The sequence below is a fragment of the Pristiophorus japonicus genome, chromosome 16, assembly GCF_044704955.1.
Source record: "Pristiophorus japonicus isolate sPriJap1 chromosome 16, sPriJap1.hap1, whole genome shotgun sequence".
NCBI classification, from domain to species: Eukaryota; Metazoa; Chordata; class Chondrichthyes; family Pristiophoridae; genus Pristiophorus; species Pristiophorus japonicus.
Window position 1 is genome coordinate 91489942 of NC_091992.1, and position 22661 is coordinate 91512602.

The 22661-nt window shown below is 45.3% G+C and overlaps 1 protein-coding gene and 1 pseudogene across 1 annotated transcript in view; one reads left to right on the forward strand and one right to left on the reverse strand.

Moving 5' to 3' along the window:
* The window catches only part of LOC139227102 (protein shisa-6-like), a 567191-nt gene that overhangs the window by 142081 nt on the left and 402449 nt on the right, over window positions 1-22661 (reverse strand). The window lies entirely within an intron of this gene.
* On the forward strand, window positions 3143-3381 carry LOC139227296 (U2 spliceosomal RNA; annotated as a pseudogene).

Below are 22661 nucleotides of genomic sequence, written 5' to 3' on the forward strand. Positions count from 1 at the left end.
TCAAACAACCCCTTGTGTGTCGTGATGGTGGTCAGCTTCTTCGACTCACTTGCCAGCTCCTGGGTTATGTAAGCTGAGGTCAGGTCCAATTTTGAAAAAAGTTTGCCACCGGATAGCGTCGCAAAGAGGTCCTCCGCTCTCGGTAGCGGATACTGGTCTTGGAGTGACACCCGATTGATGGTGGCCTTGTAATCACCACATATCCTGACCGACCCATCTGCTTGAGCAACGGCACAGTCGGGCTCGCCCAATCACTGAATTTGACTGGCGAGACGATGCCTTCCCTCAGCAGGTGGTCTAATTCACCTCCTATCTTTTCCCGCATCATGTACGGCACCGCTCTGGCCTTGTGGTGTACTGGCCTGGCGTCCGGGTTTATGTGAATCACTACCTTGGTCCCCATGAAAGTTCCAATGTCGGGTTGAAATAGTGAGTCAAATTTGTCCAGGACCTGTGAGCATGATATTCGCTCCACAGAAGAAATTGCATTGACATCGCCCCATTTCCAGTTCATGACAGCAAGCCAACTCCTCCCCAGCAGTGCGGGACCATCCCCCGGGACAATCCAGAGTGGCAACCTGTTCTCCGAATCTTTGTGGGTCAAGACTACCGTGGCGCTGCCTCGCACCGGAATGATCTCCTTTGTATATGTCCATAGCTGTACGTCAATTGGCGATAGTTTTGACCTCCTGGCCTTGGATGCCCACAACTTGTCGAACTGTTTGATACTCATCAGGGACTGGCTGGCCCCCGTGTCTAACTCCATTGATACTGGGATGCCATTGAGGAGCACTTTCATCATTATCGGTGGTGTCCTGGTGTATGAACTGTATATGTGCTCCACATGAACTCGCTGAACTTCAGCTTCCAGCGATTTCTCACAGTGTCCATTTGGCCTCGTAGGGCTTACATCGGGCCCGTCCTCCTCGTACATCAACCTGGCTGCAGGCTTCCTGCACATACGCGGCAAGTGACCGTTGATGTTGCAATTTCTGCAGGTATATTGCTGATACCTGCAAGCTCTGGCTGTGTGTTTGCCTCCACACCTCCAACATGAGCCGTTGTTGGAAACAAAAGGTCCATTACCAGTTGATCATCTCTGACTGTCTCTGTAACTGTCCTTAAATGCACCATTGACAGGTGTTGATGGCCCCATTACTGGCCACATTGTCCCTTGCGATGGCATGAATCGCCGTTCAGCTAGCCATTGTCTCTGTTGAATGCCCCGTTTGGGATCGACTACATGCTTGGGCATGTCCGATTGCCCCTGTCTGCTTGGAGAACTGTGTGCCACGTTAACAATGTTGACTCCCTGTCCATTTGATGCATTTAAACCAAGATTTTTGTCAAACATCATTCTGGTCTCTTCCTCCCCTGAGATAAATGCCTGGGCCATCAAAACCGCCGTTTCCAGGGTCAAGTCTTTGGTCTCAATCAGTTTCCTGAAAACCCCAGCGTGTCCGATGCTCAATAAAAAAAGTCTCGCAGCATCTCCACTCTGCATGTATCTGGGAACTTACATAGGCTTGCCAGTCGCCGGAGGTCTGCCACGAAGTCTGGAACGCTTTGCGTGTAAAACCGGTGTCTTGCCATGTGCATGCTGCTCGCCGGTTTAAAGTGTTCCCCGATCAACTTACTGAGCTCTTCAAAAGTCTTGTCCGCCGGCTTTTCTGGCGCTAGAAGGTCCTTCATCAGGGAGTATGTCCTGGATCCACAAACTGTCAGGAGATGAGCCCTGCGTTTGTCGGCCGAATCCTGTCCCAGCCATTCCTTAGTGATGAAACTTTACTGTAGTCTCTCAATAAAATTATCCCAATCATATCCAACACAGTGCCTCTCATCTGTGCTGCTAGTGGCCATGCTCGCGTGGTTTAAATCCCAGTGTCTCGTCGCCAATAATATGTCCTTACTATACAGTACAAATGCACACGAGGCCCATACTAGAGGGAAGATCACTCTGTAACCAGTAACCTTTATTTGCCAGCACTGAAGTGATGAAGGTGGGTGGAGCTTCCCCTTTTATACCTGAAAGTCCAGGTTAGGAGTGTCTCTCACAAGTTCACTACCTAGTGGACAGTGTTCTCACGGTGTAGAACTTAGGTCAGTTTATACATGGATTACAATGATAGTTGAATACATGACAAATTCAGTCCCTGATTCCTAAATCTGTTTCGACTAATTGGAGATTGCAGTGCATGAGTCCTGATTAGTATTCCCAGGCTGTCATCTGCCTCATCTGATTCCTGATCACCTCGATCTCCTTTCCTCTCAGACATACCTCTGGGCTTCGGCACTGGCCAAAATTGGTTAGGCCCAGACAGGCGATTTGCAGCAAGATCGACGGACAGTCACTGACAGCTTGCCGAATTATGATACTGAGGCCCGAGGATGAATTCAATTCGGTCACTAGCCCTATTGGTTCTGGTGCCAACAAATTTAGGCTCCGTAGATTTAAATATGGAATAAATTTGGCAATAAGTAGATAAGGGATTATAAAAAGGTACTTTTCCTAAATCTTTATACTGCATGATGTTTCCAAATAAATCTTCCTTTTGTGACTGAAAGTTGATTTGACTGCTGAGTAGATCCTCATGGAACTATACTTTAGACTTAGATTCAAGAGGGAGTTAGATATGGCCCTTACGGCTAAGGGGATCAAGGGGTATGGAGAGAAAGCAGGAAAGGGGTACTGAGGGAATGATCAGCCATGATCTTATTGAATGGCGGTGCAGGCTCGAAGGGCCGAATGGCCTATTCCTGCATCTATTTTCTATGTTTCTATGTTTTGCTGAATAAACTGTATTATATACACCATAGCATCATAGGAAATATACATGGAATTCCTATATCTCCTCTAATCAATGTGTGATTGTTTTGTGTAAAAATCAAAGCATCTTCCAAACTATTGCAACTCTTCTCATTGATTCCAATTTTCTCAGTCTTTGGCTGACTCTAGTTCTGTACCTTGGCTTTGCCTCACTTTGTCTCACTTCATATGTACAGTTTCTGACGGAATTTGCCAAACATTCTGGGGACATGATCAAACACCTTATCCTTACTGTGTAGTCAAGACATTTGTGTTCTGCAAACTGAAAATTCATTCTGTTGTTACCATTTAATCCCATGTCATTCTCCTGAGATATCCGCTTCTCGGCCTTTTGGCTAAGATCATGCGTAATTGACCTGACAGGGGAGTAGCCACCATGACCTCCGGGTGGTTCTCCCTGGATCAGGAAGGTATATGCTTGCTTTTTTGGAAACAGGAGGTGGGTAGGGTGGCTTGACCCATCCACCTCCACGGAGATGTGTAGGGGACCTGACCCATCCACCTCCATGGCACGAACCTGGTATTGCAGTACTTCCAGGAACGGTGCAGTGGCTCTAGGCCTTTTGGCTAAGAGCATTGGCGCAGAGTGATCCTTGGCGTGTGCAAGGTGACCTCTGGCGTTTGTGATTTGACAAAGAATTGGAACGATTGGCTACGAATTTCAAAAAAAAAATCACTAGTTTAGGGGAGTAACCATGACCCCAACGTGGTTCTCCCTGGATCAGGAAGGTGGTTCTCCTATGCTTTTTGGAAATAGGAGGTGGGTGGGGTGGCTTGACCCATCCACCTCCACGGAGGTGTGTGGGGTTGCTGACCCATCCACCTCCATGGCACGAACCTGGTATTGCAGTACTTCCAGGAATGGTGCTTGGGCTCTAGGCCTTTTGGCTAAGAGCATTAGCGCAGGGTGATTCTTGATGTGTGCAAGGTGACCTCTGGCGTTTGTGATCTGACAAAGAATTGGAAAGATTGGCTACGAAAAAAAAAAAAATCACTAGTTTAATATGAGTGAGGATGAAGATCTCAGACTCTTACAGTGGTGTTGTAGAACCAGCGGATTGTAGATCTTGATTCACAATGAAAGGGTAATGGCCTGGATTTTTCGTCAGATTGCGCTAGGTCGAGGTATTTCAAGCACAAATCACATCCAGTGCAAATTGAGTTTCCGCGTTCTTTTGCACTAGTTTACAAAACATCGTGCTGAAAGCTGGCCCCGCCCCCAAATCGAATTAGTCCCTATGGCGAGCTTCCACTAATTTTAGGGTCTTCGAAAAGACTTAAAATTAAGCTTTTTTTAGGCACAAGGGGCCCCTTTTAAAAGCTTTTTTAAAAGAAATCACGAAGAAACTGATTACTGTACAGCAATGAAACTATAAATGCTGATGTATAGTTTTTAAAATCATTTACTGTTATTTAAAATGGAGTTATTCACAGCTGGTGGACTAGACCCTCATTAAAAAGGTTTATTTTTGTGATCAGCTGTATTAATAAAACTGTGCCAAGTTATCATTCTTAAAAATATCAAGAAATAGTTTTGAATGCCTTTTTTTTTTAATTGTATATGTATTAAAGCAGTTGATCCTACGAAACTGAGGTAAAGATTTACCAGCCCAACACATTTTCAGATATCATTGGGGTTCAACACTCTCGGTAGAATTCTTGGATAATTTTCTACCCATTTGATGTCAGCTGCAAGGCCCTAATCAATCTGCAGCAAATGTGCCTGCTGCTTCTTCTGTCTATATAATACTATGATAGACATTCAGGGTAAACTGCATTAATCCTATATCCTGTTAATTGGATGTAGTCCTATAAAAATACACACTAATATATGCATGTGTCAGGCTGGTAACTCTTTACCTCAGTTTCGCTATTGATATTGATGGCCTTCAATGCCAGCTCAAACAGAATTTGCCACAAAAGAATATCTGTGAACACTACCAAATACAGGCAACAAAACACAGGTCACTGATAGGTATGTAAATGTAAGCATTTCACCCTATCTCAGAGATAGTCATCTAATCTTTAATTGAAGCGTCACCTGGTCTCCAGTTGACCGTGTACAACATCACATTCAAGGGAAAGGGTTGACCAAGTAAGGTGGCTAAGGTAGAAAGTTCTTAAAGAGGCAGGTGTACTTTCATTTCCCAGATTAGATTCACTGACTTACCCAAGAGAATGCGCGCAACAAACAAATCAGTGCTTTATCCTATCTTCCAGTGTTAACTTACATAATTACATACTGTAGGCATACTGAAAAACAATCCAAAACTTAAACATATCGGAATGGTTAAACGGGACTGTTACCTTCAGCATAAAAATGACTGCGACAATTGTGAAGGACTTGCGTACCAAATATTGGCTTATAGAGGTGTAATGACCGTTCTGTATCTCCCACTTCCGGATGCTGTCCATAATCTGTGACAAAATTCCCACTTGGATTGAAACAAAAGCTAAAGGGAATACTTTCATGATAAAGAACTTCCCATATGTTATTGATAAGAGGAGCAGAGAGCTGGGCATTTCTCTTTCCTGTCAGGAGTTATGTTTATCTAGTGGTCCCTTGCCCTCAGTTTGGGTCTTTGCTCACACTTTGTGTAACACTGGTGCACTCCATGTTTGCCCTTGTGTAGTTCTGTTCATTAATGCAGAAGTTGGTGTTTTGGACCAGCTGGGAAGCACATCCAGAGCAGCCTTAATACCTGCAAAAACATAGTACCAGCTAAAAGGAAAAGACATTTGTTTAGTGCCTTTCAAAACCTGAGGATGTTCCAAAGTGCTTTACAGCCCATGAAGAACTTTTTTCGAAGCGTAATCACTATTGTATTGTAGGAAGCCCGGCAGCCAATTTGCGCACAGCAAGGTCCCACAACTAGCAATGTGATATTGACCAAATTATATGTTTTTTAGTGGTGTTGCTTGAGGGATAAATACCAAGACACTGGGGAGCACACCACTGCTCTTCTAAAAAATGATGCCATCAGATATTTTGCATCGTCTCATCCGAAAGACAGATGTAAGTATACTGCAGTACGCAGTGGTAATTCCCACAGCATTGAATGCAGCAGCTCCGGAACTCCAAGACTGTCCTAATAACATTTCCCTTCAGAGACACTTGGAGTCGGGAGATGGGAAATCATGGTCTTTGATGGGATGGAAAAAGAATCATTGAAACAAAAATATCCCCAACCAGATAATGCTTTTTTTCATAAAAATAAATTGGACATTGTAATGTCTGTAAGCTTGTAATGTTTGTAGCGCCACACTATGGATGTGGACGTACTGTGTATTGCAATTACAGAGTTAATCATTAAATAGAACCAGGCAGATTCCGGAGGCTTCTGATAGAGATGCCTGCCATGTTGGAAGCTGTGTGCGCTTGTGCTCTGTGAATATATCACATTTGGCGACGAGGATGGGATTTTTCGGATGATTTAAAGCTTAAATTTTGTTGGTGAAGGATTCAGCCAGCCGACAGAGAGACTTTGGACGTTTCTGTCTCTGGAAAAAAGCTACAAAATCTGAGGTAAAATACAACACACGGTGTGAACAGCTAGACATTAAAATGGCAGGTGTAGTCGGACATTTGGGGGAATATAGACACGACCGGGAACGTTTTAAAGCGTATGTGGATCGGCTAGAAATATATTTCATTGCAAATAACATAATCGAAGTTCCAGACAATGCAGTCCAGAACTGGGCAGTGTTGGAACGGAAGAGAGCGATCTTCTTATCGGAGGCAGGTCCGGCATTGTATGACACCCTTGTAAATCTGCTTGTGCCTGATGAGCCAAAGGACACAACGCTTAAAGAGATTTTAACGAAGCTGGAGCAGCACTATAACCCCAAACCGTTAGAAATTGCTGAAAGCTATCGTTTCGGAATTCAGAATCAAAAGGCTGATGCAAGTATCGGTGATTACATCGTCGCATTAAAAAATCTATCGATGCACTGTAATTTTGGAAACTTTCAAAACCAAGCATTACGGGATCATTTTGTTTGTTGGGTGAAAAATGATGCGATCAGAAAGAAGTTATTGACGACGGATGACTTGACTTTTGAGATTGCTTGTCAGACAGCGAGGTCGATGGGCATGGCCGAACAATATTCCCGAGAATTAAATAATAATTACGGTCGTCAGTCAACTGAGGTAAATCACCTGCAGGGCCAAAGTCTCAGAAACTAGAAATTCTAACAGAGCGTCGAAGTCGTGCTATAGGTGCCTGAGACAACACATTGCTCAAAGTTGTCCATATGTGAAGGCAGAGTGTTCCTTCTGCAGAAAGACTGGGCATCTTGCAAAGGCATGCCGACTGAAGGGTAAACCAGTTTTTAAAGCTATGAGTCCAGCGTTCAAAGCTATGAGTAGAATTCCCAAGAGACTACATAGCATGGAAGAACAACAACAGGACGAGGAGATATTAGAGTTACACATCATCAGGAACACGAGGTTAACGGACAGCGATTCGGAAAGCAACAAAATCCACATAGATGTTGCGGGATTCAAAATACCAATGGAAATTGACACGGGTGCATCCGTGAGTGTAGTACCGGAACCACTATACCGCGACAAATTGCGTGATTTTCAACTGGAGAAATCCAAGATAGACCTGCGAGGAAATTACTGTGGTAGGTTGTATCACCGTACCGGTGAAATATAAAGATCAATTTCAGAACTTGCCTCTAATAGTAGTGAAAGGAGACAAGCCTGCCTTACTAGGAAGAAATTGGTTGAGCTCACTGAAGCCGGATTGGAGTAAGATTTTCTGTGTGGAAGCAAGATTTTCATCAACGGATGAGGTTATCAAGAAGTATCCAAAGGTGTTCTGCGAAACGGGCATTTCGATCCAAGGCTTCAAGGCGAGTGTCAGGGTACAGAAGGACACTAGATCGGTTTACTACAAGCCACGTTCCGTACCATATGCACTCAAGGAGAAAGTTGAGCAAGAACTCAAAAGACTAGAGACTGAGAACATTATTTGTAAGATAGATCGATATAATTGGGGTACACTCATTGTTGTTGTACCTAAGTCTGATGGTAAGGTAAGATTGAGTGATGATTATAAAGTAATCGTAAACCAGGTTCTAGAGGGTAATGTCCCCAATACATTGCCGAATATAGAACACTGACAGGTGGTCAGATCTTCTCAAAACTGGATCTTACGAATGCCTACTTACAGCTTGAACTAGATGAGGAGTCCAAGTCATGTTTGACTATAAATACTCATCTCGGCCCTATATCAATTTAATAGGCTACTGTTTGGAGTGTCTTCCGCCCCTGCCATATTCCAAGGGGTAATGAACCAGATTTTGCAAGGTATTGAAGGGGTAGTATGTTATTTGGATGACATACTAATTTCAGCACCAAATATGCAAATTCATAATAACATATTGAATGAAGTCCTCAAATGGCTAGAAAAGCACAGAGTACGAGTGTCTGCTCGTAAGTCTGAGTTATTTAAAAAAAACTCAGTGGAGTACTTAGGGTACAGAGTAGACAAAGATGGTTTACATCCAACCATGGAAAAATTGGATGCAATTTGAAATGCACCCACTCCCAGGAATGTCACTGAACTTCGTTCATTCTTGGGTCTTTTGAAATATTATGGGAAGTTCCTACCAAATTTGGCTACAGTATTACATCCACTGTATGAACTTTTGAAAAAAACAGGTCCATTGGAAGTGGTCAAAAGAATGCGATACAGCATTCAAGGAGTGCAAAAGCAAATTGGTAGAGAACACCATGTTAGTTCACTATGACATATCTAAGGAGATTAAGCTAGCATGTGATGCCGCTCCATATGGAATTGGGGCAATAATCTCTCATGTATTAAGTAGTGGGGAGGAAAGACCAATTGCTTTTTCTTCACGCACTCTCAGTGCCAGTGAGAGTAATTATGCGCAAATTGAAAGGGAAGCTTTGGCATTAATTTTTGGGGTCAAGAAGTTTCACAAATACTTGTATGGTCGTAAGTTTACCATCGTTACAGACCATAAGCCCCAAACAGCAATCCTCCATCCAAAGCCCCCAGTTCCAACATTAGCTGCAGCCCAAGAGATGGGCTTTGATTTTGTCAGCATATACATATGATATTGAATACGGATGATCAGCTGATCACAGTAATGCTGATGCAATGTCTAGATTGCCTTCCCTATCACAAGTTACACCGATAAGGAAGCAGTGTTTTATTTTTCATACATTGATGAACTGCCAGTCACAGCTGAAGAGATTGGGTAGAGCAACCAAATGTAACCCAATGATGTCAAAGGTGTATGATTATATTGCAAATGGATGGTGAAACCAAGTAACAGACAAAGATACACATCCATTCTTCATTCGTAGGAATGAATTATCAGTAGATAAAGATTGTATCATGTGGGGTGCAAGAGTGGTTGTACCAAATAAATTCAGGTCCAAATTATTAGGAGACCTCCATGACCAGCACCTGGGAATGTGCTTGACCAAGATTTTTGCACGCAGTTATTTATGGTAGCCAGGTCTGGATAAAAATATAGAGCACATCGTGAGTCAGTATACGACATGTCAATCGGTAAGCAAGCAACCACCACCAGTACCATTACAGCCATAGAAATGGCCTCCCAAAGGCTACATATTGATTTTGCTGAGTTAGAAGGACAACAATTGTTCATTGTGATTGATAGCCATTCAAAGCTGGTTGAGGTGTTTCCAATGTGGAAAATAACAACAAGTAAAACATTGGACATTTTACGAAAATTATTTTCTTTATTTGGCCTCCCTGAAGAGATTGTTTCAGATAATGAACCACAATTTCATTCAGAAGAATTTGCACAATTCACGAGCAAAAATGGTGTGAAACATACCAAGGTTCCACCATGCCATCCTGCTTCGAATGGTGCAGCAGAGCGCACTGTACAAATTGTAAAACGTGCCCGCATAAAACAAATGTTAGATCCAAATCCAAGGAAACGACAGTTGTCATTGGATCACAAATTGCCTAATTTTTTGATATCAAAATACTCCTCATATAACTACTGGCAGAACTCCAGCAGAGTTGTTTCTCAAACGACAGCCAGGAATCAGATTCTCGTTGTTAAAGCCAAATTTGGCACAGTCTGTAGACGAGACACAATTAAGACAGAAAGTGAATCATGATAGAGGTAGAGTAAAAGAGAGAAGTGTGAAATTAAACCAGAAGGTGAGATTGAAGAACCATCACCATAAATGGTTAAAGTGGTTACCAGGAAGAGTGGTGAAGATATGTGGTCCTCGCACATATTTGGTAAAGATGTTTGATAATGGACAGGTTAGGTTTGTTCATATTGATCATATTTTACCTACAGACATGGAAGGAGTTGAAGGTGGGAATGATTCCATTATTTCTGACTCATCAGATAGTTTTGATACACCAGTAGCAAATCCTAAATCCAATGTAGTGGAAACAAATCCAGGAGAGAATCAGAATGAAAGTCTGAGTCCGAGTCAGGAAAACAAAGAGCCTGAAGTTAGAGTGAGTTCAAATGAAAATCAAGAAAATTCCGTGGAGGAAAACGTTCCTCAGGATGAGCCTCGAATGAGTTTAGAATCGAGACCATGTTTGGAAGGTTCTGTTCGAGAGCGAAGGTATCCTCTTCGAAACAGAAAACAAGTGGTAAAGTTAAATTTGTAAATAAGGAAAAAAAATAAGTTTATATCCTGTGTTATGTATAAACATGAAAGTTATGTATGATGTTTGTTCTAATAACTTCATTAAGGAGGGAGAAGTGTAATGTCTGTAAGCTTGTAATGTTTGTAGCTCCACACTGTGGATGTGGACGTATTGTGTACTGCAATTGCAGAGTTAATCATTAAACAGAAGCAGGCAGATTTCCGTAGGCTTCCGACAGAGCTGCCTGCCATGTTGGAAGCTGTGTGTGCTTGTGCTCTGTGAATATATCACAGACATTTAGGACTTTATGATTTAACCCCTCCCGGTCTCCTCATCCCCTTGGTTTTCTTGCTTTCATAAGGGCCACACAAAGATGCATCCCTTAAACAAACATATTCATTGAAACATCTAACATCTGCGCTGACATCAAAAAGAAAAGACAGGCTTTATATCCTGGTGGAACAAACTGTTTGAAAGAGTGCCTATTACAAATACTGTAATCTGTTAATGCCAGTGCAAAGTAATTGAATCTGGCCCCATCTCTCTCTTAGGTTAGGCAGAAGATCAATGCTATATACAACCTGCCACTGAAAATGGCACACAGCTCTCCAACTCTGTCCCACGACACAGCGAGGAGATGATCAATACCATGTGACGCTGTCTGCGGCTCCTTGCTGCAGCCTCGAAGGCATTAACATTTAAATTGCTCAGTCGGCATATTAAATTATGGCATTATAATGTTTTTGGAATAAAATCACAGTATTTTCCAAAATTAATTTTGCTCACTTGTCTGTATAGATCACCTACTGAGACATAACATGACGTCCACCATACTGCACAGGATCAGCAGTACAAATGAAGCTGTTCTAGATCTTCCAGAGTGAACTCACTTTCATCACACTATTTGGAGAGGCCAGATCACAGGGTATTATTTCCCAGTGACATTTGTGAAATGTAATACATGCGACAAGAGGAGGGCTGTATATGAGACATCGGGAGTCTTTTTGTGATATGATACCCTCATGATGTTGAGTTCATGAATAATTAATATACGTATAACTACTTCAAGGCTCCAGGATGGTGCACCAGTGGAAGGCAATGAGATAAGAGCAATTGCTGGCCTGGCGTACAAAGCTGATAAAAATGACGGCAACACTCTCGAGACCTAGGGGGATAAAATCCTTGACTAAGCCAATCTAAATAGAGAATTATATTCACTATCTGTAAAGTGTTACCAGTTCCTAGTATCTTGAAGTTATGATTCCTGCAACTTCTATTTTCATTGTTTTCAGTGCCAATACATTGTGATTCTTGCCATTTACATACCAAACAGTATCTCCTGCCAACAATGCACATTTTTTGAGTTATGTATCCTTTAATGCTAACCCTGTTGTAGATTTGGCTGAATGGCTCCTTTCTATTTCTATGTTTAAACATTGGTATATAGACGAGACTGTTTAAATATGGGTTTAGCCGTAGTAGGCCAATGCTGGAGTCTCACCTGACCACAAGGGGAGACAGTGCAATGTGACTAGTGCACAAGCATTACTTGATCATTTATGGAGGCATGGGTCTTCTTAGAATGGCAGGGAATACAGTGCAATGAACAACGACATCATGTAAAAGTATAACTTTGAGTGCTCAATGGCATTGTGAGATGGACAGCAAGACAGAAGGAGAGGGATGATGGATGGCACAGTAAAGGAGATTTAAGGAGGCTTTTGTGTCAGAGAATTAAAATAGCAAAGCTAAATTATGTTGCGAGAGAATTCCAGAAGGCAGTGGCAAAGTAACTGAGTGCTCCTGGCTGGCCTCCCACATTCTACCTTACGTAAATTAGAGGTAATCCAAAACTCGGCTGCCTCTCTCTTAACTCGCACCAATGCCCGCTCACCCATCACCCCTGTGCTCGCTGACCTACATTGGCTCCCAGTCAAGCAACGCCTCGTTTTCAAAATTCTCATCCTTATTTTCAACACACTCCTTAAAACATACCTCTTTGACCAAGCTTTTGGTCACCTGCACTAATTTCTACTTCTACAGCTCAGTGTCAAATTTTTATCTCATAATACTCCTGTGAAACACCTTGGGACGTTTCACTACGTTAAAGGCGCTAGATAAATACAAGCTGTTGTTGTTGTTGCTTTGCGTCCAATGGAGAAGCGAAGGTAACAAGGGGTAATCAGGCAAGCCAGTACATCCAGACTAGTATTAAATTTAGTGCAGAATGAGTCACAGCATGACCTTCCTTTGACTACTGGGGAATAGAACTAAATGACTTGAATGTCGGGGACTAAGCACGTATTTTGCCATTTTAATATCATTGGCCTCTATGGATCTTCCCTAGACATTGGGGTTGATATGTGGACAGACCAGTAAATTCACAAATGAGACTTTGTAGCAACTGCTCACAGCCATAGGTCAGTCCTGCCGCTGCTTCAAAGTTGCATTCGCAGTTGTTCTGATGTTGCCATTGGTCGTCAATTGCATCCTACAGTATACGCAGAGCAAACCCGACACAATGGGAAGCAGATCATGTTTTAACATTTCATTCTCGGAATGTGAGCATTGCTGGCCCTAGATACAACTGGGCCACTTGCTAGGCCACGTCAGAGAGTCAACCACTTTGCTGTAGACATGTAGGGCCCAAGTTTCCCCCCCCCCTGCCCCCCCCCCACCCCGCTTAGAATCGCCGACTTTGTAGAAGGAAAACCGCACCTAAAACTTACCGTGGTATTCTCCCCGCTGCTGGAACATTGCAGGCCCTTGGCATAGCGCAGCAGAAGGAATGGGGGGCAGAGCCAGGTCCCGGCGCTGAAAACAGTGCCGGGACCTTTGCACATGCGCGTTAGAGTGTGCACGCATGTCCAGTAGCTCCTCACCCCCGAATCTCTGCAGGCTGTGTGGAGGGACGCCTCTCCTAGCCCTGGCCAAATGGGCTCCCCGCCATTTGATCAAGACTGCTGTGGCTGTCCGCAAGCATTTGGAGAGGAACAGGAAGGCTAAAGATGCCAAGTTCCGTTTGATTCTTATTGAGAGCAGAATCCACAGGCTGGCTCGTTATTACAAGTCCAAGAGGGTACTTCCTCCTAACCGGAAGAATCTTCCACAGCTTCAGCACTTGCAGCCTAAGAAGTGTCTTCATTGGTTTATTGGATCTAAAAAAAATAAAATGCTCCCCCTCTTCCCCCTCCCCCTCCCTCCCCCGATGCCGCATTGAGCCTAGCCTCCCGGTGTGCGTCTACCGCCCCTAGCCCTGGCCAAATGGGTTCCCTCATCGGCGGCCTGCTGCCTTCCCTTCACATAAAAGTAGGACTTCTATTTTTTATTTGTTATTGATTGATTTATTGATTGCTTATTACTTTGGTCTTGGAGCTTTAGTTGCAGGGTTCCTTCTATTTTTTATATGTTAATTAATTGCTTATTACTTTTTGTGCTTTGTTTAGTGCTTTGTAAGTCTTGGTGCTCGGTGCAGGTCCTCTCAGCCTCCTTGTATTTTTTATGTTATTGAATGTTTATTTTTGTGCTTTGTTTAGTGTTTGGTGCTTTAAGTGTATGTATGCTTCTTTAATGTTGTTGCGAAGGTGTTTAGTGCTTTGCAAGGTCCTCTCACTTCCCTTCACTTCCCTTCCCCACCCTTCTATCTCTGGCTACCCGCGCTGATTTCTTAGCTCACCGCAAGGTTTGTCTGTGCGGACACAAGTGGCTACATACGCTGGCCTAAGTTAGTTTGGAGTAACTTTTAGCTGTCTAAACGTGCTTAAATGGCCAAAACAGGCGTAGGTGGCTGGTAACGCCCCCTTTTTGAAAAAAAAACAAAACTAAAAGAAAACCTAACCAACTCACACACTGGCGCAAATTAAATGGGCAGAATGGGGATTTTTAAGATACTCAAAAAAAATCTAGTTGCTCCAAAAGAAAACGGAGCAACTCCTGGGGAAACTTGGGCCCATAAATCAGACCGGGCAAAGACAGGAGGTTCCATTCCCTAAAGGACATTAGTAAGCTAGTTGGGTTTTTGCAACAATCCGACAGCTTCATGGTCACTATTACTGATACCAGTTTTTTATTTTCAGAGTTTTTTGAATTCAAGTGCTCAAACTTCTCATAATATTGCAGAAGCACTTTCACTGGAAGGAATGTACATGAGGATCAGATCATTAGAGAGTCCAGCACCCTTTAACTCCATCCCAATACAGAACATTAGGCGGCCGAAATTGCCCCTTTCTATAAGTCCTGAAAGCGGCGGCCACACATTGGTGCGGAATGGCCGCCGAGTCACCGTGGCGGAGCCGTGATTTTAAAAATTGCTCTTCCTCAAATTTTGGAGCGGTACCCAGGACCGCTCCGCCCATTTTTCTGCCATGGCGTGCACAAGGAGACCCCTTACTGACCGGCGGTGACCACTTCCCGAAATTCCTCCGTGTGGAATTGCCCCACAGGAGCGGCGATGCCGCCGGTCAGTGCCCCCGACAGCTTCAGTACCCTTTGTGTGGCTTGGCGGTGCGGCCGCCCTTAAAGGGGAGGTGTCGCTGCCGACGACGCCATGCTATTTTTTTTTTGTCGGCGACTGCCAGGTCCATCTGACAATTATGGTCGCGGGTTCGGCCAGGCCACCAACAGGCAACCTGGCACCCTCTCTTGAATGCCAGGCCGCTGGCCTGGCCGAAACCCTCCCTGGTGGCCCAGTGTTTGCCACTCCTCTTTAACTGATGGGGAGGGACGTTGTGACATATCAGCCCAATGATATCAGCGCAGGGCTGATGACTTCAAGCGTCGGCTCCCGTCCCCATGCCCGCCCCGCTAGTGATGGCCACTCTGCCCCGCCCCCACTTCCGCCACGATGATGAGGCCACTTCCGCCCCCACTTTAAAAAAAAAAGCACCAACACCTAAATTTCTCTGGATTGTCCACTCCATGCATTGGGGCGGACGGAACCATTCGAAAACGGTAGGTGCGATTTGTTTGGGGCAGTGGTGGTCTTACATAAAAAGCTTCAATAAAAGGAACATTTATCTTTGTTACTCTGGCTTCAGCTAGAGATACAGGTGCTGTGGTGGACAAACCTTGGCAGGACATAGACTGCACCTGTACCAGGTGGAAATTTGTCATCATCATCATAGGCAGACCCTCGGAATCGAGGAAGACTTGCTTCCACTCTTAAAATGACTCCTTGGGCCCAAGTTTCCACACGATAAAAAACGGGCGCCCCTCCGAGCTGGGCGCCCATTTTTCGCGCCTAAAACGGCGCTTAAAAAAAACCTCGCGATTCTGGAGCGTTCTGCAGCTCCTTGTCTGCCTGGCGCGGCGCCCAGGGGGGCGGAGCCTACACTCGCGCCGATTTTGTAAGTGGGAGGGGGCGGGTACTATTTAAATTAGTTTTTTTCCTGCCAGCAACGCTGCGCGTGCGCGTTGAAGCGTTCGCGCATGCTCAGTGTGAAAAAAACATTGGCACTCGCCCATTTTTGTAGTTCTTTGTAGCTGTTTAATTTTTGAACATTTTTTTAATAAAAGCACATTGCCATCAGCACATCAGCACTTGCAGCCTTCTCACTGTCTCCTCCCCCCCCCCCCCCGCGGGAAGAACGGGCGCCTCCTCCCCTCCCCGCGGGAAAGAATGGGCGCCTCTCCCCCCACCCCCCCGTGGGAAGAACGGGCGCCTCCTCTCCCCCCACCCCCCCGCCGTGGGAAGAATGGGCGCCTCAGGCTGACTGCAGCATTCTCCGTGCCTTCACACAGGTAGGAAGATGGTTTATTTAATCTTTTCTTTGCTTATAAATGTTTATTCAGGTTGGATTTATTTGTATAATGTTTGTAGAAGTATAAATAAGGATTTATTATAGAATTTAATGACTTCCCTTCCCCCTCCTCCCCCCCCCCCCCTCGTTCTGGACGCCTAATTTGTAACCTGCGCCTGATTTTTTAATGTGTAGAACAGGTTTTTTCAGTTCTACAAAAATCTTCACTTGCTCCATTCTAACTTAGTTTGGAGTACGTTTTCACTGTGGAAACTTTGAAATCAGGCGTCAGTTGCCGGACACGCCCCCTTTTGAAGAAAAAATTCTGTTCCAAAGTGGAACTGTTCTACCTGACTAGAACTGCAGAAAACAAAATGTGGAGAATTGCGATTTCTAAGATAGTCCGTTCTCTACCAGTTGCTCCTAAAAATCAGGCGCAAATCATGTGGAAACTTGGGCCCCTTAGGTGGCTGAACAGTCCAATACGAGAACCACAGTCCCTGTCACAAGTGGAGCAGATAGTAATTGAGGGAAGGGGTGGGTGGGACTAGTTTGCCGCATGCTCCTTCTACTGTCTGCGTTTGATTTCTGCGTGCTCTCAGCGATGAGACTCGAGGTGCTCAGCGCCCTCCCGGATGCACTTCCTCCACTTAGGGTGGTCTTTGGCCCAGGGACTCCCAGGTGTCAGTGGGGATGTTGCACTTTATCAGGGAGGCTTTGAGGATGTCCTAGTAACGTTTCTGCTGCCCACCTTTGGCTCGTTTGTCATGGACGAGTTCCGAGTAGAGCGCTTGCTCCAGGTGGACATTTGTACCTTGTAGGCAACTGCATCCAAAGCAGAACAAATTAACATGAGAGTGCATTCAAGTGGTAAGAGAAATAATGTGAGTAGAGCAAGTTTCATCCATCCTAGATTTTCCTTTGGCAGGTCCCCAGTTTGTACTGTACATGTTACTGACCAATAATTAATTTCAGTGAAAGAAAATACAATTCTACCTGCTAGCTGTTGATATTCTCGGGTCAGACAGCAGGCCCTCCAGTTTATGTCATTTAAATCAGATCTTTCATGTGGCATATTTTGATGGTAAAAAAGTATTTCAGCAAAGTTGCTTTTGTTCCCATTAAATTCTGGAAAATATCATTACTTTGTATTATAAAACAGCTCGAGGTCACTTGCTGCAATAAACCTTTGGTGAAAAAGCCTTGTCTCCATTTCGAGTTGCCAGAACATATAGTTGTCAAACTGTCACACTGATTTCCCTCAGAGTCAGCGTGCAGCAGCAACAAACCCTATTCCCTGGCAAGAAACAGCCCAGTATTCTCAAGAATAGCCCTGAGTAACTTAAAGACAGTAATTCCAATTCATCTTGGGATGAGGTGACATTCGTAATCTCTGTTCAAACTTTACTCTTCGGAGCCGTCATTCCGTCTGGCTCCTCAAAGGGAAGTCACTCACTCACAGTTAGTTGCTCTGTATTTTGCGAGCTGGTGCAGGAGGGCGACGGCAGCAAAGTGGGCGACTGGATTGGACGTCATCAACATCCAGGTCAGTGATTGGAGCGTGGGCAGGTACAGCAGGAGTGGCGAGTGATCATGGAGCGACATGATCGGGGCCCAGGAGAGCCATGAGTTCAGGGCCCAGAAGAGGCATGGGGCCCAGAGGCAGCACAGGCTAGCCCACACAGTGACATGTGTGCGCACTAGGTCCATGCAGCAGAGCTGGTCTCCAATCGTCTTGGTTAATCCTTGCCACTGGACCAATACCTAGCTCTGTCAAGCCCATGTGGTGGCTGGTGTGCAACGGTCACCACACGTTAAAAAAATTCACGCACAGGCATCTTCCACCATTCCAGATGTAGTTCAGGATCTGGAATATTACGTCCCTCATTGAAACACCTGCGAACTCATCCCTTTTTTGGCATGAAAGCAAGTCATCCTCGATACGAGGGACTGCCTATGATGATGATGATTTTGCTTTTGTGCATTCTTGTACTCATCAAGTGCTGGGAATGGAATTATACACTTACTGTCAGCATGAAGCACTTCACAGCCAGGCCCAGAACCGGTCAGCTATAATAGAGAATTCAATGTGACAATATGACTTAACCCCCAACTTCAAAGTAATTCACCATTGGATAGCTCTTCCTGTTCCATTTCTCAAATCAGGAACGCTTCGGGCATCCTGCTAAGATTGGAATGTTCTGGTCTCTGTGCTTGTGCCCATTAGGAAGCTGATTGAAACTGCTCATTGATTTATGAACCTTATGGAGGAACACTGCTGTGGGGCGAAGTATTTAGACTGAAAGCACTTCTCGCCTCTTCCCCCTCCCGCTCCAAAATAAAACCTTGGCACTGTGATCAAGTCAGCCGCATCATAGGATACATCCCTATTATTAATCTGCTTTCTCCCCCACCGACACAGACCCTCAGCTCTCTGCATTCACCTGTGAGATCCTCCAATGGTGCCACATCAGCAAGTGGCTGTAGGAGAGATCCCACAGCTTGGTTCCTGGATTAGATGTTAACCAGGAGTCCCTAGTCAGTACTGGGCAGTGATAAACAGCATTACAAGTAGGATTATCTCCTACCCAATAGGTTTTGAATGATCTGAAGAGTACTTTTGTAATGAAAGTGTTCCCCATGGTAAAATTCTACTTTTAATAACAAAAGAAGGAAAAAGCTGAACTCATTTCCCTGACTCTGACCTGAATTTAAATCAAACTGGTGAAAGTACACAGCTATGCTCCTTTAGAGAGCTGTGGAAGCTGGGACATTAAATAAATTTAAGACAGAAATAGACAGTTTCTTAAATGATCAGGGGTTAAAGGGTTATGGGGAGCGGGCAGGAAAGTGGAGCTGAGTCCATGATCAAATCAGCCATGATCTTATTGAATGGCGGAGCAGGCTCAAGGGGTCGTAAGGCCTCCTCCTTTTCCTATTTCTTATGTTCTTATGTTCATCACTGAAATACCTCTTTCATTTTTGAAAAGACTACTTCAATTGTACATTCGAATGTAATAATGATTCAACACAAGGTCTGGTTGAATTTCTGAAGATATCAAGTAATATTTCAGACACTGAACTCTCCCAATGGATCAGTTATTAAGTGTGAGACTGTGCCATAAATCCTAGGAAAATCCCAAATTTGATTTGTGCTGTGTTGAATTAGTTGATCTCAGTGGGTTTGGTATCAGCACTCAGTAAATGTGAACCTTATTTACGTGCATTGTTGTCTATATGCTTTAAGTTGCTGTTGTAATGCAGATTATGTGGAACTGATAAATTAGACCCACTGGGACTATTTTCTTTAGCTAGCGGTGTATGTGTAACATTTTCACTTGCATAAGGTTACCTTTTTTAGTGTGCTATCCTGTAAAGTATATTCAATTCATTCATACAATTGTAGCTACTCAGCAGTTCAGTGACTTTTAAAATGTAAACTGCCCATGAACAAAAAAGTAGTGCTCAGAGGAGTTTTTAGTACGCCCAGCTTCAATTCAGAGGGAAATTTGAGTAGGTGTGCGACAATATGCCTCAGAACCCCAAGGCTATGGAGGAAAAGTATTAGAAAGGTTCCTATTCCTGATCACTCTCCAGTGACTTCTGCTGGATGTACATGTATATGAATGTTGGGTAAGAAAGAACATGAATTTATATAGCGTCTTTCACAACCTCAAAGCGCTTCACAGCCAAATAAGTATTTTTGAGTTGGAATTTAGGGAAACATGGCAGTCAATTTGCGCACAGCAAGGGCCCATAAACAGCATCGAGATAAAGACCACATAATCAATAGTTTCATCAATGTAGAAACATAATATTCCTAACCTGCCTGGGTAAAGTAACCAGGAAATTCAAAGAGCTCCTTGCCTCTTTAAAATGTTTCTGTGAAGGAACGACACGGGCTGTCTGACACAGCTGACACCTGGATCAAGATAAGGCAAGACAGGATCAGGCTTGATTGTGATGCCATTCTGATGCTGGCTGTCCAGGTACACTTGTAGAGAATTGTTGCTTGAACAAGGGACACACTCAGTGCCCATAGAACTGTACGGCAGCAACAACAACAACTTGTATTGATATAGTGTCTTTAACAAAGTAAAATCTCCCAAGGTGCTTCACAGGAACGTTATAAAAGAAAATTTGACACCAAGTCACATAAGGAGATATTAGGGTAGATGACCAAAAGCTTGGTCAAAAAGGTAGGCTTTAAGGAGCGTCTTAAAGGAGAAAAGAGAGGTAGAGAGGTTTAGGGAGGGAATTCCAGAGCTTCGGGCCTTGGCAACTGAAGGCACAGCCACCAATGGTGGAGCGATTAAAATTGGGGATGTTCAAGAGGCCAGAATTAGAGGAGTGCAGATACCTCGGGGGGTTGTGGGGCTGAAGCAAATTACAGAGATAGGGAGGGGTGAGGGTATGGAGGGATTTGAAAACAAGGATGAGAATTTTAAAATTGAGTCGTTATTAACCAGGAGCCAATGTAGGTCAGTGAGCACAGCGGTAATGGACAACACCTCACTGGCAAGAGCAGAGAAAAATAATTACCCATTATACAAGAAGCAAATTTGCATTAATTCAGTCAGATGTGGACCATATTGAAATAACTTGCGGAAAACTAAATTCTATTTGAAAAATTATTGAACTACTTTGGAAAGTGTATATTGGAGTTTTATTGTATACACACATTACTGTTGTTTCTTTTTAACTTTTAATTTGAAAATGAAATCATTCCCGCTGCCTTTAAATGCAGGGACTGACTATTTGTACTGCACTTTTACTGTCCTTCTGCACCCGCGTCTGCTGGAGACTCCGCCCCGATACCTCCCGCCCAAAACCGGAACTGGAACTGGGGCCCTGCAATCAGTCCGGCCATGTTGTTTCTCCATGGGGTGTTCGACCAGGCCTGCTCCTCCACGGGCCTGCTCCTCCTCCCTGGGCCTGCTCCTCCTTCCCGGGCCTACTCCTCCTTCCCGGGCCTACTCCTCCTCCCCGGGCCTGTTCCTCCTCCCCGGGCCTAATCCTCCTCCCCGGGCCTAATCCTCCTCCACGGGCCTGCTCCTCCTCCCCGAGCCTACTCCTCCTCCCCGTGCCTACTCCTCCCCGGGCCTACTCCTCCTCCCCGGGCCTGCTCCTCCCCGGGCCTGCTACTCCTCCCCGGGCTTGCTCCTCTGACCGATCGCAACCAGGCCTCCCACTGAGCGGCGGTAGTGGGCAGCCGGGAGAGAGAGAGAGTCTGGGGGCCGGGGGTGGGAGAGAGTGAGAGAGCCTGGGGACCGGGTGGGGCGGGGGGTAAGAGAGAGCTTGGGGAGGGGCAGCAGAGAGAGAGAGCCTTGGCAGGGGGGGAAGAGAGAGATAGCTTGGGGGGAGGGGGAGATAGAGAGCCTGGGGGGAGGGTGGGGTTAGAAAAAGAGAGAGAGCCTGAGGGGGAAGAGAGAAAGAGCCTGGGGGGAGTGGGGGGAGGAGAGAGCTTGGGCGGGGGGGGGGGGGTGGTGGTGGCAGAGCGAGCGATAGAGAGATTGGGGGGGGGAGAGAGATGGAGCTTGGGGGCAGGGGGAGATAGAGAGCCTGAGTGCAGCGACGGGGAGGGGGGGGAGAGAGAGAGAGAGCCTGGGAGCAGTGTGGGGAGGAGAGAGAGAGCTTTGGGGGTTGGAGAGAGAGCCTGGGGGGAGACAGAGGTAGCCTGGGAGGGAGAGAGGGAGAGAATTTTTGGGGGGGGGTGGTAGGGGGAAAGAGAGAGCCTGGGTGGGGGGGGGGTAGAGAGCATAAGAGAGAGGGAGCCGGGGTGGGGGGGAGGGGGAGAGAGAGAGAGAATCTGGGGGGGTGGTGGAGGGAGTGAGAGAGAGAGAGAGAGAGTGCCTGGGGGGTCGGGGGGGGGTCGAGAGAAAGAGCTTGACGGGGTGGGGGGATGGGGGAGAGAGAGAGAGCCTGGGGGGGTCGAGAGAGAGAAAGCCTCGGAGGGGGGTGGTGAGGGGAGAGACGGTGTGGGAGGGTGAAGAGAGAGACATGGGGGGGGGAGATTGGAGGGGAAAGTGGTTCTTTGAACCCCCTTTACACCCACACCCAATTTCCCGGAAAGCTCAGTGTGTGTGTTACATGGGACATTGTTGGAGTGGATGAAATCAAGAAGTCACAATACTCAATTTTCACTTCATACCCGATAAACCTGTTAACAATCCGCACACAACGCCCCATCTATGGCGCTTGGGTAAGGGTCTTCGGCTGGGGGAGGGATGCACTTGCGCTGGGGTAAGGGACTTCGGCTGGAACTTGGTGGCTTTTGGGGAAATCTATCCTCGGTGGATTCTGAAGTCAAAATGGATCAAGTTACAAATTGCGAAGTCAGTCAGAACTTGGGCTGGGCGGTTCCAATTACACAGAAAATTCAGGGTGAGGCTTATCCTCCAAAGGGGACCAATCAGCAATAGGTGCAGTGAAATTGGAGAGCCAATCAGAGACAAGGCAGCCATTTTG